Source organism: Pinus tabuliformis, chromosome 3_2, assembly GCF_031772625.1.
Source record: "Pinus tabuliformis cultivar Carrire ecotype Pingquan chromosome 3_2, CPIR1, whole genome shotgun sequence".
Classification (NCBI taxonomy): Eukaryota; Viridiplantae; Streptophyta; class Pinopsida; order Pinales; family Pinaceae; genus Pinus; species Pinus tabuliformis.
The window spans coordinates 742,183,609-742,203,845 of NC_142302.1; the positions used below are offsets into that span (position 1 = coordinate 742,183,609).

At 34.3% G+C, this 20,237-nt stretch overlaps 2 pseudogenes; one reads left to right on the forward strand and one right to left on the reverse strand.

Annotated features, from left to right (window-relative positions):
• Window positions 1–397: 397 nt before the first annotated feature.
• LOC149182726 (shaggy-related protein kinase epsilon pseudogene) lies at window positions 398–6,259 on the reverse strand (annotated as a pseudogene).
• A 1,943-nt stretch (window positions 6,260–8,202) lies between these two features.
• Window positions 8,203–8,859, forward strand: LOC149182727 (chlorophyll a-b binding protein 8, chloroplastic pseudogene; annotated as a pseudogene).
• The last annotated feature ends 11,378 nt before the right edge of the window (window positions 8,860–20,237 follow it).

A 20,237-nucleotide genomic window follows, 5' to 3' on the forward strand; every position in this document is an offset into this window, starting at 1 on the left:
GGTTTATGCCTTTATGCCCAGAGGAATTTTGGAGAACCATATTTTCAAAAGTACGAGGTTTGCCTGGCCTTTTGTTATGTTTTATTTTTTATGGTGTGTAGTGGTCTCAATGTTTATAGAGTAGATAAATCATTTCTTAAAGTTGTTTTGGCATATTTCTCAGGTACAAGTCACTCAAATAATTTTGGTGAGGCTCCTGCAACTCTTGGGGTGTAAAGACAAAGAGAAGTGACAAAGGATGAAAATTTTGTAATTGCGTATTAGGATCACACAGTGCATCAAAGAAAGGGTGTTCACAAGCCTCCAAAGAAGTACAATGTAGGTTTTGAGAATACTAGATAAGTCTTGATACAAGATCCACCGTTTCTGGAGGTGTGTGTTTGTGAAATACCTTCTGTCATGGATGTGATTTAATTTGAGGGAATTTAAAGTCTCTATAATTTGGATTCATGCACTTAATATCCTCTCGATTTGGAGTCCCTGGAACCTTGATGATCTCCACCAACTAGTCAATGCCAATTTCTCTAGGAAACAGGGGCAGTCCAAGGAGAAATTATGTTAAGATGCAATCCAATGACAATATATCTATTGTCGTAACAAGGGAAGTGCAAGGAGAAATTCTGATAAGACACAATCCAATGACCATATATCTATTGTCGTAGTATACTATGTAGCTCCCAAAATAAGTTCTAGAGCTTTGTAATAATGTGAACATATATATGATATATTGGGCTCCCCTTTCACCAAGTTCTTGACAGTGACAAAGTGATAAAGCTTAAGCTCATGAGTATCGGGTCAACCAATAAATTTTGACGTTTTATATAACGATGAGAAACACCAACAACACCATGGATGTAAGCCAAATAATGAAATTTATTTTTTAGGTGTAGAATATGATATATATCAATGGCATACGTTGGTTCATCCTACTATAATGTATTGTAACTTGATACATTGTTTCAGGTACGTACTCCAATACAAGGTTGAGGTATAATTCATCTTTGTCGGTAGTTGAAAAGAAACAATGTTTGTGTTGAACAATATTTGTAGGTTTTAACCATGTACAGAAATTACCTGCATACGAATTCTTAAACAAAGAAAGTAAACAATGCGAGAGCATAACCCATAAAACACATATGCACAGAGATTTTTCCCTGGATCCCAAAAACCGGGACTACCAGCTTGATTTTTCATTATGTTCCTTTCAATGTTACAATACATATTTATACATGCCGAAGCATCCAATACCATGGACCGAAAACCATCGCGTCCAATACCATGGACCGAAAACCATCGCGTCCAAAAAACATGTGCGAAAATCATGCACAAAACCATAGGTGGGTCCGCCCAACCTAACATATGGTCCAAAACCAAAATTTTCCGGGGCGCTGCCCCGGACCTCATAAAGTGGGGTTACGGGTGCCCTTCAAACCCCCTATTAACTACGTGGAAATATAACACAACCCAACAATCTCCCACTTGTTGTTTTCTTTCCACAGGGGGCCACAAGAGAGCTTAGTCATTTTTTCAGCCCTGAGATTCCCATTGCTTCTCTACACCAAGAGAACTTCTCAGAGCTCACAGATTTTTCCAATGCATCTGCAGTATTCTTCAAAGTGTCCACCTTTACCAGCAACACCTTTCTGTCTTCTATCATATCCCTCACAAAGTGATACTGAACATCAATGTGCTTTGTCTTTGAATGATAAGCAGGGTTCTTTGCCAAGAAAATTGCACTTTGGCTGTCACAGTCTATTCTTATAGATCCCTGTACTAACCCCATACTTGAACATAATCTCTGCAACCAAACTGCTTCCTTGCTTGCATGAGTGGCTGCCATGTATTCTGCCTCTGTAGTTGATAGTGCCACTACAGATTGTTTCTTACTCATCCAACTGACTGCACCTCCAAATAGGTTAAACACATACCCACTTGTAGATCTTCTCTAATACAAATCTCCAGCCCAGTCTTCATCAACAAAGCCATGAATATCCAACACTCTGTCCAATCCTGGTCTTCCTTGGTAGCACAAACCATAATCACTAGTGCCACGCAAATACCTGAAAACCCGCTTCACTGCTGTCTAGTGCTCCTTCCCAGGTTTTGACATAAACTTGCTCAATACTCCCACTGCATGTGCAATGTCTGGTCTAGTACAGACCATTGCATACATCAGGCTACCCACTGCACTTGCATATGGAACACGAGACATGTCCTCTTCCTCTTCTTGTGTCTTGGGACACTATTCAGCAGATAACCTCACACCTACAGGAATAGGAACCTTCACCGGTTTACTATCCTGCATATTAAACCTCTGGAGTATTGTCTTGACATACTTCCTCTGGTTTAACCAAAGCTTCCTCTTTGACCGATCTCTTTTAATTTCCATGCCCGAAATATAGTTTGCATCACCAAGATCTTTCATGTCGAATTTGGAGGACAATTGGGTCTTCAAATCCTGGATAATTTCTTTGTCATTTCCAACCAGCAACATATCATCCACATACAAGACCAGATAAATAATACAGTCACCAATTAATTTAAAATACACACAATGATCTGCTTTGCTTCTGGTGAAGCCAAGTCCCCGTATAAATGTGTCAAATTTCTGATACCACATCCTTGGTGACTGTTTTAACCCATACAGAGACTTCTTTAACTTGCATACCAATTCTTTCTTACCCTTCACCGCAAAGCCTTCAGGTTGCTTCATGTAGATTTCTTCTTCCAAATCCCTGTGAAGAAATGTTGTCTTCACATCCATCTGTTCTACCTCAAAATCAAAAGCAGCAGCAACAGATAAAAGTAATCTAATAGAAGTTACCTTGGCAACAGGAGAAAAAATATCACCAAAATCAATTCCCGGCACCTGGGAATAACCTTTTGCTACCAACCGAGCTTTGTATTTCTCCACATTTCCTTCTGCATTTGTCTTCTTCTTGAATACCCATTTGATGCCAATGGGTTTCCTTCTAGCCGGCAACTCCACCAGATCCCAAGCCTCATTTTTGTGCAAAGATGCCATTTCATCGACCATGGCCTCTTTCCAGAGTTTTCCATCCTCTGAATCCACTGCTTCCTTCACAGTTCTGGGATCATTATCAGTAACAGACAAAGAAAAATTTGAACTCAAAGCAGATGGACTATACCTTTCTAGCTGCCTTCTTTCTCGAACTGATCTTCTCACAGCCGGAGTTTGTGGCTCTTCATCTTCTGATTCCTCCTCTGTTGCAGAGTCTGATTCTTCCTCCTTTGGCTCAAACTCTATCTTCTCAGGTTCCTTTGGTTGGACTTCATGTTGAATAACATCTTTTACCTCTCTGAACAACACATCTCGGCTGTACATAACCTTCCGTGTGACTGGGTTCCAAAGCTTATAACCCTTTAAACCATCCTTATACCCAATAAAGATGCACTTTTCAGATTTACTATCCAACTTGGTTTGTTTCTCCTTTGGAACATGTACATATGCATCACATCCAAATACCCTTAGATGTGAAAGAGAGGGTTTCTTACCAGTCCATACTTCTTGTGGAGTCTTATCCTCCAATGCTGATGAAGGTGATCTATTGATCAGGTAACATGCAGTATCCACCGCCTCTGCCCAGAATTCCTGTCCTAACCCGACACCACTGAGCATGCTTCTTGCCCTTTCCATCAACGTCTTGTTCATTCTTTCTGCGACTCCATTTTGCTGAGGTGTATATGGAGTAGTCTTCTGCCATGCTATACCACACTTCTTAGAAAATTCTTCAAATTCCTTGCTGCAAAGTTCTCCACCATTATCTGTCCTCAGCACCTTTATCTTCTTCTCTATCTGATTTTCCACCAGAGCCTTAAATTCTTTATACCTGTCAAAGACTTCAGATTTCTTCTTAAGAAAATATATCCATGTATTCCTTGAGAAGTCATGTACACAGACTTACCCAGTGATGGAACCTTCACAGGTCCAAAAACATCACTGTGCACAAGCTCTAATATCTATTTCGTCCTCTTACCACCAGAGGGAAAACTCACCCGATTCTGCTTCCCATATACACAATTTTCATAGAAATCAAAATCCAGAGAGCTATTATTCATACCTTCTACCATACCTTTACCATGAAGTATTCAAAGGCCCTTCTCTCCAATATGTCCAAGCCTTTGATGCCACAACATGGTATTCTCTCGAGAGACCACTAGATTCTCTACTCCATTTTCAGGAACCATAGAACTATTGCACCCATCAACAACAGTGCTACCTTGCAGCTTGTATAGAGTTCCAATCCGAACTCCCCGCATTAATATCAGTGCTCCTCGAACCATCTTGCAGGTATCTTTCTCGAACACCGTCTTTACACCTGCATCATCCAACTTGCTTACAGAAATCAGATTTCTGGCCAATGCAGGAATATGTAGAACACCCGGAAGTGTTCTAACCCTTCCACCTTGCAACTTCAACTTTACTTTTCCCCGACCAATGATTCTATCCTTCCTATCATCTCATAAGAAGACATCACCACCATCGTATTTCTCATACTCGCAGAACCACTCTCTATGGGGAGTGAAGTGAAAGGATGCACCTGAGTCAATCAACCATGCCTCATGATCTACATGTGTACTTGAAGAAGCCAAGTACACATCCCCACCTTCATCTGAGGTGGTTTTCGCCTCTGCAGAAGGAGCATCATCAGATCCATTTCCTTTATCAGGATCTTTAGATTTACAATCCCTTCTGAAGTGCCCTTCCATTCGGCATTTCCAGCACACCACCTTTGTAGGTTTTCCTGGAGATTTAGATCTCCCTCTAGATTTATATCTCCCACTCGATGACTTATTTTTGTTTCTGTTCTGGGACCGTCCTCGTACAGACAAGGCATCACCATTCTGGTTGTCCATATTTTTCCGTCTCATCTCCTCCGTCAGCAAGGCTGAGACTATTTCATCAAACTGCAAAGCAGTTGCATTGCTACCTATTGCAATAACCAGACTATCCCACGAATCTGGTAGAGAACACAACAGACTGATGCACTTATCTTCATCTGAAATTTTAATATCAACAGATAATAACTGACTTACCACAATATTAAACGCATTCAGATGCTCTGTCATTGAGTCTCCATCTTTCATCCTCAGGTTATACAGCTTTTTCCGCAGGAATAGTTTATTCACCAGAGACTTAGATTGGTACAAAGTCCCTAACTTGACCCACAAAGCCTTTGTCGTAGCTTCCCCTGATACATTCAGCAATATTGAATCCGAGACACACAATCGTATTGTGCTCTTTGCCTTCCGATCCAACTTCTTCCATTCTTCATCGGTCACTCCCAATGGTTTAGTACCCGGATCTACCGCGATCCACTGATATTTATCCACCAACAGATCCTCCATCTTGAGTTTCCACAACTCAAAATTCTGACCATTGAACTTCTCAATCTCTATCTTTCCACTGCTCGCCATCTTCTTTCACCACCAGAATCGATCTCACAGATCTCCCACTAAACAGGGTCTACCACAGGCCCGAGCGAAACCCCTCAGCAACAAAGGCGTCCCCTTGAAGCCAAAACAGCTCTGATACCAAATGTAGGTTTTAACCCTGTACATAAATTACCTGCATACGAATTCTTAAACAAATAAAGTAAACAATGCGAGAGCATAACCCATAAAACACATATGCACAAAGATTTTTCCCTGGATCCCAAAACCGGGACTACCAGCTTGATTTTTCATTATGTTCCTTTCAATGTTACAATACATATTTATACATGCCGAAGCATCCAATACCATGGACCGAAAACCATCCCGTCCAATACCATGGATCGAAAACCATCGCGTCCAAAAAACATGTGCGAAAATCATGCACAAAACCATAGGTGGGTCCGCCCAACCTAACCATAGGTGGGGTCACGGGTGCCCTTCAAACCCCCTATTAACTACGTGGAAAGAATATAACACAACCCAACAATATTAGGATGGCCAAACATGCGCATAATTTGAAGTTCTCTATTTTTTATATCTTATGTTGCAGCAACATTTTTATGGCAACGACCTCTCCAATTTCTAAGCATGTGGCCTCGAAGATAATACCAAATGACCCACTTCCCACAATATGTTCTGCCCTATATTTGATGGTATGTTTTGGCTGCCCATTTTGACCACTTATTGTTGTTGAAATAATGTGGCCAGTCTTTGTGCCATTGGCATTGGAAGACAATACTAGATGACCCAGTGCCCACAATATGGTTTTCCCTGTATCTGATGGTCTAGTTTGGCTGCCCATTTTGACCACCTATTTTTGTTGAAATTATGTGGCCAGTCTTTGTGCCATTGCCATTGACAACTATAGCCTCTATTTCCTTGTCATTTGGATTATTTCCTTTATTGTCTTTTATTTTCATGTCATGCATTTCCTTTGGAAGTTGGTTAATACCAAAATTTCTAGTTTTTGGAACTACTGCTATGTCTGAAGTGCCATGTCTAACCATAGAGGAATTTACAGAAACAACAACCATATGCTTCTTCGAGGTTTCACTTGTACATGCCACATTCTTATCCTTAGATAACCCAATGACCTACACTTCTGTTTCTTTCGTGAGTGAGACTATTTCAAGAAATGCCCTAAAATCCTCATCTAAATCATATGAGTCATAGATGGAATCCTATTCTAAATATGAGTCATAGTTTGGAGTCTCTTCATCAACTTTATTATCAAGTTTCTTTTCTTGGGTGGTTGTCGATGAATCTTCACCTTAATCATATAAATCATAAATAGGAGACTATCAAATTCAACAAGATAATATCTTCAAGGAAATTTTTGTAGCTTAATGATCTCTCCTTTTTCTTGACACAATGCTGTTTTTATTTTCTTCGAATAGGCTCAACAAATTTTCCGCTTGTGGGGTTGTTGAAGAACAATCTTTTTTAAAATTTCCAACATTATTTAAAAAAAAAAGATAACTCTTTGAATTCAAAAACATATTCATAATTAATTTGGTTGTAACCCCATTGAATGCTTGATACATTATCAGATTATCATCAATTTTCATTAGGATCATCATGAGCTTCAAAAGTTTTTTCAGGATCATATATTCATAGAAATCTTCAAAAGTGAGATTTTTCAACATGAATATGACCCTTAGACATAGAGTAAAGGTATTCAAATAAACAAAACAAAGTAGCCAACTTAAATGTACTTGAAAAATATCCATGCATATCCTTCCATTTTTACATTGCAATTTTACAGATACAGAAGGTTCATCATACAATATATTCAAAACATGAACCAATCAAAGCCAATGTAAATTTTAGAGTGTAATTCCTTCTATATTTTTGGCCTAGTTGTGGATCTTCAGGTTGGTGAGAACGTTATTATTTACTGGATCAGCCAAATGATACAAGAGGTTCTGAAATGCCCCAACTCTAGTAACAAGGCCCTAAATGAAATAAACCAAGATAGCCAACATTGCAAGCCTTCCATTCTTGACCTCTTTCAACTTCAAATCTTTCATGGACTTCTCATCCTTACCTAATCATGCATTTTACCAACCCTTTTGTTTCCACTTCAACATATCCATTGCTTCTTCCTTTTTTTACCTACAAATATGATTTTTCTTATTTGGTTACCATGCCACTAATGGAATTCCCATGTTCATGTTGTTTATCTTAAACTTGGTTGAAGTTTACTAGGGTGGGGACAAAAGGGTTGATTTTCTTTCCATCCCTTTCTATGAATTTTCCCTTATGTAGGACTACCTACCTCATAAAAAGTGAATGTCGTAAATTCACTTAAATGATATAGTGAAGGTAAGGTCTTGATTGCTTGTTTAATTCAGGATGGGTTGATTTTGGGGTATTTGGTGACCATCTTGGCTTGGTATGGGATAATTTTTGTAATGGTTGTGGATCATTGTTTACTAATATACTGTAGTGAATGTATCTTATCTGAAAAGGATGCCAATTTCGACAACTTTTATTGTTGTTTACCAATGCTTTTAACTAATTTGTAGTCTGAATAGGATTCCAAATTTGACAGCTTTTGTTGTTGTTTACCCATGATTTTAACTAATTTATATATTCATGATGGAGATCCCATGCTACCTATAAGGGTTAAGGTTAGAAAATTCACACAATTTGTTTAATGTCCTCTTCCTCACCTTATTATCCATAGAAACTTCAAAGTTATAGAAGTAGGACACCAATGAAATTCTCAAAGAGTTATATGGAATGGTGATTCTTCTTCCAATTATTCGAATATTTTTGGGTAATTTCATCCTACCTAGTGACTTTGGATTTGATCCATTGGGCTTCTAAAGGACCTGGAGGTTTTATCGAACCAGGTTGGCTCACTTATGGAGAAATCATCAACAGGTGATTCACAATCATGGGTGCAGTTCGAACCATTTCTCTTGAAATCTTAGGTAATCTTGGCCTAATCCCACAAGAGACCGCACTTCCATGGTTCCGAACTAGAGTCATTCTTCGAGCAAGGACATATAACTACTGGCTGACTCTTTCACTCTTTTTGTGCTAGATATGGCCCTGATGGGATTTGTAGAACAGAGAATATTAAAAGATTATAAAAACCCCCAATCGATTGCAAAACAATATTTCTTCGGATTTGAGAAGTAATTGGGAGATTCAGGTAATCTCGCTTACCCCAGAGGTCCCTTATTCAATCCTCTGGGATTATTTAAGGACGAGAAGTCCATGAAATATTTGAAGCTGAAAGAGGTCAAGAATGGAAGGCTTGCAATGTTGGTTATCTTGAGTTATTTCATTCAGTGCCTCGTTACTGAAGTTGGGCCATTTCAGTACCTCTTGGATCATTTAGTTGATCTAGTAAACAACAACGTTCTCACCAACCTGAAGATCCATAAATAGGCGAAAATATTTGTTAAGTATATTTAAGTTGGCTAGTTTTTTTTTTTTTTTAAGTACCTTAACTGTGTGTCTAAGGGTCACATTCATGTATTTTATTCAAACTTAGCTCTTTTTATGTCAGCATTTCCTCCCAGATGTGATATGGAGGATCAGCCCGATGTAATTCTCTTGAGATGTTGCATCATATGCATAGGAATACCTCGGTCTGCTCACTGTAGTCTGGATTCTTTAGTGACCATGTAACTCTTTTATCTTGTGTTAATAGATGATGGTTGCATGGTACTCTTCTCGTAAAGATGAGCAGAAGGAAATGGAGGGTAATGAGAAGTTACTATTTCTAGTCAAACATCCATTCATTACTATAAGTGAAAAGGGGCCTCTGTACTGTAGAAATATGGTTCCTATAAATTGTTGAATCGGTTGACAGAGTTGACCATAATGGACTATGGGATAATGTCCTTATTACAAGAGCTTGATAAGATGAACAATATCAAAGTTTTAATAGTATGCAATTTTCCACATTTGCATCTTCTTTCGGCGTTTCTTTATACGTTTCGGTGCAATTGGTAGTTTATTTTAAGATGATGACTCTAGGCACCCAATTCTCTCCATGGTAGCTTAGAAGTTGGTGATGAGTTTAAACAGTGACATCTCTACACCATTACATCAACTCCTCACAACGTTCATATTTAGCGCTTATCCAATGAATGATTGTTCCAAAATCAGGTCTCAACACAGTGAACCATGCACATGTTGTTTAATTGATCACTCCACACAAATTCAAGATCTCAGCCCTCACTTGCTCTGATATCATAATAAAAAAACATAGATAGTGTGGATTATTCACACACAACACATAAATCACTTCTATTATTGATGACATAAAAAAATTACATATATATATATATATATATATATATATATATATATATATATATATATATATATAAGACATAAATTTCTGAACTCGATAAATTTAGATAGTAAAAAACTAAATCTAAGATGGGACATGACATAGGAAACACTATTTTCTAGATTGACATTAGAAACTCGTAATGACAACTCACAGCCTAAAACACATGGAAGCATTACTTCCACATCCATTAAAACAGTAAATGATATGAGACTTTTATAGTGAATTGAACATTTCAAGAGAACAATAAAGTAAAAGTCTCAAGATCACTAATTGAAGCTATGAAAAATCATCGAGGGAAAAATTGATGTCCATAGGAGATGGTGGGAAGAAGCTTGTCACAGAGAACACTTGTCTAGAGAAGAAGACTGATGGTGTGCATTAAAGCCATAGAGGTAAATTCCTACAATTATCATGATGTGTAGGAAATATTATGGATCTCCTTCATATCGGTAACTAAAGGGAATTTTTTGAAGAGAAATGATGTGGAGTGCAAGGTTGGGTGACAACGACTACAAATTAATGTGGAAGTTGATGTTAGTGTGGCATTCAATGAGGACTTCAGGTGAGAGGAAATTAAAGATGGCGTGTTGATATGTTTGACGTTGACGAATGTGTGGTGGCTAGGGATTTGTAACCAAAGATTCTTGTGGAAAAGGTAATAGATATACCTAGGGATCTGTGACATGGAGAAGAACATGTCAATGTGGTGCTTAGGGATCTAAAATCCAAGGTAAGGGGATGATGGAAGAACAACAACTTGGGGCCATGTAGGGTTCGCATGCAAGCATGGAGCTAGGGAAAAGATATTTGAACTAAAGTTGGTGTTCAAAATTGAATAAAGGACATTGATTTCATGGAATAAGATGAGGTAATGCAATAGGTAAAAGTAGAGAGACATAGGTGATATAGGCTATTGTAGAGTAAATTTGACTCAATAAAATGAATCAAGGTTATGAGTTCAAATGTGGTGGTTTTGAACCCATAGTATTGGGAACCCTTAAATGAAAAGAGTTAAAATTGTTAGGTCACACCTCGTACTAATGGGTCTTGGTTTTAACAACACGGATTATTCATAACCCCTACTTTTAAGGCCATAATATTGTGTTTTACCAATAAATATTTTCCTAAGTAAATCATACTATATATGATTTATATATATTATTAGTATGTGTGATTATTATCATATTTCCAATACTCTATAATATTTTCAAAATTTAAAATTTTATTTTAAGAAAATATAATTTATTTCTAAATAATATTATTACATTTTAGTGTTGTTTATTTATTTATAACATTAGATATATTTTTTTTGCAAAATATTATATTAATAAAAGTAAAAATAGAATGCATTTCAACTATGGAAAAAATTATAATTTTTATTTAAAAAATATTTTATATATTTAATTAAAATATAATATTTTATATATATATTTACTTATACATAATAATGTTGGAAGTAATGTTTCCATGTGTTTCAGGTTGTTGTGAGTTGTCATTGTGAGTCTCTCGGTCTGATTCTAGAAGTAGTTATTTTCCTATGTGTATGAGTTGTTATGAGTCATAGATCCACCTTCTTAGAATATTATCATCTAGAAATTGGTGATCTACAACTATATATGTAATTTTTTATGTGCTCAACAATAACATAATGTGTGATGTATTGTGTACACAATCTTAATTTGATACCTCTGGCATTTCTAACTTATTCACTCCCTCATTCAAGGGAGGGCTAGAAAGATGTGAGAAAGTCTTGAGTTTATAAATCCTATGTAAATAGATTAGTTGAGTGTTTTATCTTAGCGTTTGTGTGTAGATTTATTCATGTTTGTGTGTAGATTTATTCATGTGTATATTTGGAGTCCAAGCAAGATTGTTGGGCGTGATTCTGAAAAGGAAAATTGTTAAATCGTTGTCCAAGAGTATTGTTCACATGCCTTTGTCAAAGGAATACAATAATCAGGGCAGAGTGTTGTGATTTTGTTCATGGCTATTAAAAATATGCAAATAAAAAATTTCTCGGCACATAAACGCCTGCGTGAGGAGTTCCACAAAGGTAATCGTTCTGCTTGTTTGGTGAAAAAAATTGAGAAGAGAAATTTATTTTAGTGTGGGTCAAATTGTCCAACGGAAATTTCTCCAACATGATCTGCTACATATGGAAGGTTTGTTGAATATTAAAGGAGGCACCGAGTGTATAACCACTGCCTGGATCTGCTCCTTGCAATGCTTACTGAAAACTTCCCTCCACGCGTTATGTCAAATCGGACGTTGTGTATCTATCACCATTTTTTTCAGAGTAGATTTGTTTGGTTATTTTGCATGGGTTCATGATCATCAAAAGGTGTTGACGAAGGTTTTGACGTTAGCGTAGTGCATGACAGTTGCTCAGAACAAAAACATTATTTTGTCAGGCGACTGCTGCAACGTTGTCCACAAGTTATCCACATATCCCACCTGCCTCTACTTCATCCTTCTCTCCAAAACAGTGAAAGATCAATTAGCCATCACCCACTCCCTTGCAAATTAGACCCGAAGGTTACAAATATCAACGCTACACTATCCCCTAAAGAGATGAACAAGATGTAACCCTAGTTGCATGAGGAAGTTCCTATGTATGATACATATTATGTAAACAAGACTATGTTGGTTGGACTGGACTGAGATTCTCCATATATATATTACACTATATTATTGTCACTGTATGGATGTGTGCATCGACTTAGGCTGGAATTATTTATTATAATAATAGTAAGACAATGGAGTAATATATGTAATCACTATGGGATTGTTGTGTGGTTTAATTCCCAACTTTTTAAAGTGGGTTGAAGCGTATTTCTACATGTTTGGTATTATATGTAATAAAATAGATAGAATGCAATTTTGTGTTTGCATATATATGAAAAAATAAAAAAATAAAAAATTAATGTGACTCGTCATGTTCTAGGGGTATCTGTTATAGGTAGTTCTTAATAAGTTCAAGTTCTAGGGGTATCTGTTATAGGTAGTTCTTAATAAGGTCAAGTTGGTGTTATCCGTTACGCTCTGAGAGCGTTAGTACAGGTTATTTTGTACAAGGTCAAGTTGTAGATTTGTCTCTTGAAGATATTGTATACCTATAATGATATCCTAGATAACTAGTGAATATGGCGAAAGGCCATATATTCAACAAATGGTGGATGTTTCATGAGGTGGTTGAGACTCACTCGTCATGCTTCCAAAGGATCAGAAGCGTGAATTCTACAAAGTAGGTCAATGATGGTTTGAAGGGATTATGTCTTAGATGGATCAAGTGGGAAGCTTGAAAGTGTGGTAAAGAAAAGAGTAGAAACTGTGAGATTTCAAAGTGGATATGAGTCCTAGTGATGACCATATCCGACAAATATGACAGAGATTCATTATTGTTGTAATTTGTGTTTTCTATATTTGTTACATGTAAGCATTAAGGAAGTATGTTGGAAGTAATGCTTCCATGTGATTTAGGTTGTTGTGAGTTTTCATTGTGAGTCCCTTAGTGTGATTCTAGAAGCAATTCTAAGAAATAATATATATATATATATATATATATATATACACACACACACACACACACATTAGTAATTATACTTAGTTATACAATATTTTGTAGATGCATAAAACTTTGAATAAAAAGTAATAATTCCTTTCATTTTTAATTAATCAAATAGATATTTTTCTTTCCATTACAAAGACTAACTCATAAAGAAAATTAAATTATTGTTATTGACATATAAACTTGTCATAGTCATATAAATTAAATGGTTAGGAAAATGAAAATAAGCATCAAAACGCTTACTTGATTTATCTTACATTTCAACTAGTGAAAATTAAGAAAATTCAAAAAAATAATTAAATTATAGAAGCTTCTTTATTATAATTATTAAATAAATAAAACTCGCATTTGAGTTAAACACGAATATATATATATATATATATATAAACAAGTTTTCTAATCATGGAGATTCACTTCCAAAGAGTTAGAGGGAAAAAAACTAAGATATCAAGGAGGTTATCAATCTCAATCTTGAAAATTTTAATTATTTATGTGCCTTGAAGAGTATCAATAAGAAAATGAACATTACTAAGATAAGCTTCATAGTGAAACTGGGCATTGGTCTACTCCCAAAATACCATAGGAAGAAAGCATTTGTCGCTTGTGCAATACTAAACAGGATTGAACATGAAAAGAACTATATCTTATATTGCATAATTTTTAGTCAAATCCATCCTAATTTTCAAAAAATATGTCACACTACCAACCTTCATGAATTACTAATGTGCAAAAGTATGATGATCTTTGAACACTTGCTCATTTCTCTTTAAGTATGGAAACAATATGTTAAAGGATTTCAATTCATTTCTTACCTTTTTAATCTCTTATATACCATATTGGTATTAGTGGTCATTAGTCATTGTCATCAACATCATCATATTTCTCATTAAAGCATCACAAAAACATAATTCATATTTATATATCTTTTTAATTAACCAATTTGATTAAAATGAAAAAAAAATTATGATTATTTTTAAAATAATTCTGAACTTTTGAAATACAACTACTACTAGAATTATTTTACTATGGCCAACCTAATAATTATGGTTAATTAAATTTAAATTTGAAAACTCTGTTTTAAAACAAACACTCTTACTTTATAATTAACCACCTTTTAATTTTATATTTAATTTAATTTATGTGCAATTCAATTTATATGTTTTAATAACCTTTCTATTTCTATTTTAATTTAATTTAGGTTAAATTCAACTTATATGTTTTCAATATTAAATGGATTCCTATATATTCTTTTAAAATATAATTTTGTTTGTTGTTATTATTATCGAGATACGGGAAAATAGATAATATTTTAAATTGAGATTTACTTTCTAATTCAAAAATATAAATTGAGATTTATTTCTTATTTTTCAATGTAAACCTATCACATTATTTATTTTAAATTGGTATATATTTTTAAAATCTTTAAAGATGAAGATCTCATTTTTTTTAATTTAAAGATGTTACATCTCTCCTTTACTAAATTGTTAACGCCTTTTTACTTAATTGGATTGTTAACGCCTTTTTACTTAATTGGAATGCCTCTTAACAAGATTACTACTATCCAGTAATATTTAAAAAAATATTTTATTACTTTATGTAAAATATTATGTAATGTTGTGTTAAATTAATAAAAATAAAATTAAAATCCAAAAATAATAATTAGTTCTTGATATAGTGAGATATGATCTTGAAAGATATAGATAGCCTTCCTCACATGACTTGGGATGAACATTACTGACCAACCCTCGTTGGAGTTTAAGATTACTAACATTGTTGAGTATCTATATTAGATTTCAGGTCGAATACCTTCGCATATAACTCTGTTTGAGCTAAATTGCCCCATGGTTAACATCTTGTGTCGTATAAGTGACCTCCTTCCACACTGGAGGTGTGTGGGGACTTCAGGAAAGCATAGGGGCGATGAAGTCAACATTTGATATTGCTTTTAGTAATTTTCTGTGTTGGAGGGTATGCAAATCCAGATTCTCATGCATGGTAATAATGTATCATTGCTGAATCTTAGTATCTACTATGTACAATCATACAAGAATTGGATTCTCAGTTAACATTGATGGCTACGAAACCAATTTGGATAAACTGAATGCATGGAGCTCCCATTTTGTAACGAAATTGCTCAGACATTTTATGATATGCTTAAAGTTTGCTTGATTGTTTACGAAATCTGCTTAATGACTAATGCATACTCAAGTTAAACATCTTGAAATAGATTTATTTTAATCATTTTAAAATACTTCAGTAATATATATTTGCCTCATTTCTTTATCGATTAAGCTGCGTTCAGACTACAGGCAGGCAAGATTATTTGCTTCAAATGTTTGTCATGAATTACCAGACTACAGTCAAGCAAGACAGATAAAACTTTGAGATTTAACGTTATTTATATTCTTTGTGAATTTTCTGCACAACCTGTCCGAAATCTTTCACTCAGTAAATTAGCTTATTTCTATTCATGCACAAAATAAAGTCTACGAGGAGGCTTTGTGTTCCATGCTCGCACCATCATCAATGAGGAGATTATTTCATCAATATGTCCTTTCCACTTCTTTAAGAAAAAATTAAATGTGGGAAGAGTCATAGAGACGAATGAGAGTTCTCTTTTTGAGCAAAATGCAACGGGTGTGGCAGTCTTGCGTAGGATCTGCTGGCATTGTTGAGAAAGGAATTTGCTGTAGTCAGTGTTAGGATAGACGGGAAAAGTGTTTCGAAACGGTTGAAAATATACAAACATCGTGTGATGTATTAAGGGAGAGAATGGCAGATATATGGTCTTTTGGCAACGCCGACAAATTTGTGTAGGGCTCATGGTCAGGGTCATGATCAGGGATCTGACGGGAATTTTTGCCCGTCATGGCGCAAAAAAATGTAGGTGTGTTTTTTGGATGTGTTTGAAATCGGAGAAAACGGTTTTTTGGACGGCCAATTACTATTTTAAAACGTTATTAATGCTTCTTTATCTTCACTTTAATTTGTATATACCACTCACCATGACCATGATCTGATGAAGCTCGACACTGACAATTGTCCAACTCACCTTGACCTGCCCAGAGCAAAGTTGATATGAGGTAGGCAACTTTTATTTCTTGCCCCATAGAAAAGTTAATGGAGTCTCACATGCTAGGGGAATAGCAGTTTCCTTGCATTTATATTTCTCTCAAAGTTGACTTTGGTACTTTAGCAGTAAGGAAACTGCTATTCCCCTTGCATGTCAGACTGCATTAACTTTTCTATGGGGTCAGAAATAGGAGTTGCCTTTGAGGTATATATTCACTCGTTCAGGGTATCTATTCACTCGTTCAGTGTCATTAAATGTGTACAGAATGTTCCTTTAATGACAAAATCTTATAATATAGTATATAGTGTCGTACAAAAAAACAAATAATGTGGAATGAAGTTTGGATGCTGAAGTAGCTGATTAGACTTAGAGAGAATGATTAGGCTGTGGACTCCACCCTGAGGTTGTGAATCTACCATGAATATGGGATTTTATGGCCTTCCGAATAGTAGAAACTTAAAAAGACGAGACTGATTAGACTCCCTCCAACCGTTAATTTATTTTTTGCTATCATATATTAATATGCTCATACTAAATTAAATTTGAATTTCACATGTAACAGACCTTTCTTAACCATAAATCCAAATTCCAACCCAAGGCACGATACATTGGTCAAGACCTGAACATGGTTAAACATGAGTACCAGACATTTTAAATTTTGAATTTCACACTTAATTAAACATGAGTACCAGACATTTTAAATTTTGAATTTCACACTTAATAAAAACCATAAGTCCAAATTCCAACCCTACTCATAAACATGAGTAACAGACCTTTGTTAAACATAAGTACCAAAAATTTTAAATTTGAATTTGACATATAATAACTAACAATAAATCCAAATTCCAATCCTAATCATGATACATTGATCAAGCCCTGAACATGAGTAACAGTCATTTGTTAAACATAAGTACCAGACATTTGTTAGAAAGTCATAGACGCAAGCATGAAACAAATTTGTAGTAGTTGTGCGAGACTATATAGGGCATTCTCTCGTTCACTTATCCACGCAATGATTTTATATTGTGACTCGTCTTCAAACACTCCAAATCTGCATCCTATTCCAACATTGTTTGAAAAAAAAATCTACATCACCAACGCAAGCAGATCCTAGCCAAGGATGTGACACTCATTGTATTTTACTCAAAGAGAAATCTACTTTATTTTTTCCTTTATTAGATTCTGATAGATGGAGTATACCTATTTCATCCCTCTAAATGATTAATACATTTAGAGCTATAAGTTCAGAGTTAAATAGATGTAGGTTTGTATAAATAGAAGGTAAGCATTCACTTATAAATTCAGAGTTAAATAGATGTAGGTTTGTATATATAGAAGGTAAGCATTCACTCTCTTGATTCACTCTCTTGATTGATTGATATAGAGTGAGGAATTTATTATTTTTATGTTATTTTAAAATATTTAAAGTTAATAGATATTTGTTTTTTCCTACATAATTAAATATAGAGGAGATGTTATTATATAATAATATATCATATTAAATTAAAGAAAAAACAAAAAATAAGTAAAAATTATAAATTTTGATTTATCTAATTGAGTTAGAATTAGAAATATAAGTCTGTGTGGGGTAAGTGGTGATGGCCGTGGAATGAATTCTCACGGAACTAAGGCCTTGGGTTGAAATCTTGTGCTACCCTCCTGGTAATAATGGACATGTAAACTAGAAAATCGGAAAAAAAAAAAAAAAATTAGAAATAGAAAAGATTGTTAATTGCTATATGATAATAATAATAATAATAAAATAAATGTTATAGCTTGAAGAGTGGGCCTAATGATTAAAACAATGTATTTGGTCTTAAAAGGAAAAAAAAAAATTAGAAATATAAAAGATTGTTAATTGCTATATGATAATAATAATAATAATAAAATAAACTTTATAGCTTGAGGAGTGAGCCTAATGATTAAAAGCATGTATTTCTTCTTAAAAGGTCACAAAAAAACTTTAGAAATGGAAAAGATTGTTAATTGATATATGATAATAATAATAATAAAATAAACGTTATAGCTTGAGGAGTGGGCCTAATGATTAAAAGAATGTATTTGTTCTTAAAAGGAAAAAAAATTAGAAATATAAAAGATTGTTAATTGCTATATAATAATAATAATAAATAGCTTGAGGAGTGGGCGTAATGATTAAAAGCATGTATTTCTTCTTAAAAGGTCATGGGTTCAAAAAAGAGGGGATAGAGTATGTATGCTTAAGCCTAATGATTAAAAGCATGTGTTTCTTCTTATATGTAGGGGATAGAGTGTGTATGCCTGGGCCTAATAATTAAAAGCATGTGTTTCTTGGGCCTAAAGCATGTGTTTTTTCCTAAAAGGTCACAAGCATGTGTTTCTTGGGCCTAAAGCATGTGTTTAGTCTTAAAAGGTCACAAAGCATGTGTTTCTTAGGCCTAAATCATGTGTTTCTTCTTAAAAAGTCACAGGTTCAAAACCATAGGGGGTAGAGTATGTAGAGTATGTATGCCTAGGCCTAATGATTAAAAGCATGTGTTTCTTGGGCCTAAAGCATGTGTTTCTTCTTAAAAGGTCAAAAGTTCAAACCCAGAGGGGTAGAGTATATAAAGGATAGAGTATGTATGCGTGGGCCTAATGATTAAAATCATGTGTTTCTTGGGCCTAAAGCATGTATTTCTTATTAAAAGGTCACAGGTTCAAAACCAGAGGGGGTAGAGTATGTATGCCTGGGCCTAATGATTAAAAGTATGTGTTTCTTGGGCCTAAAGCATGTGTTTCTTCTTAAAACATCACAGGTTCAAAAACAAAGGGGGTAGAGTATGTATGCATGGGCCTAATGATTAAATGCATGTGTTTCTTCTTAAAAGGTCACAGGTTCAAAACCAAAGGGTAGAATATGTATAACTTATGTATGTCTTGGTACACTTAACAGTCAAATAGGGGGTAGAGTATGTATGCGTGGGCCTAATGATTAAAAGCATGTGTTTCTTCTTAAAATTTCACGGGTTCAAAACGAGAGGGTGTAGAGTATGTATGCCTTAGTACACTTAGAAATCAAATAGATGCACAAAGGTGAGTCCCTTGTCCCACAAACAAGAGGGTCTCATACACCAATTTGGTGTATGGATTGACCTTAACTTTAAAATTAGATATAATAATAATCCTCATGATGAACCACACTTATTGGTTATAAAACCATAAGGCAAAAATTTATTTTATATAATTTATATAAAAAAACTTTACTTAAAATATAATTTTATTTTAAATTTAAATTTGACAAATTATATTTTTTATTATTTAATATATATATATATATATATATATATATATATATATATATATATATACACGTTTCTAATCAAAATTAAAATATCCAAAATAAATCTAGAACGCTTTTTAAGGAAATTTAATAAATTTAGAATATACGTGTAACACTTCCATTTATAAATTTAGTTTAAAATAACTTTATTTCTCATTGATTCCCCATTGTTATATACTTGTTACATTGTTCAAGTTGAATATCTATTTATACTTTGTATTATATATATAGTTTGTTTATTAGCTAAAATCATCTTTATATTTTAATATTATAATTAAGCATAATATTTTATATATAAATTTGGATTTAATTAAAATTTTAATTCTGATTGATTCCCCATTGTTATATATTTATTATATTGTTCCATTTGAATTTCTATTTATCAGAAATATATATATAAATAATTTGTTTATTAGTTAAAATCTTTTTTATATTTTATTATTTTATATATAATTTCAGATTTATTTTTTAATTAAATTGTCAAAATTATTTTATATTAAAAAATCTAAATACAAATATA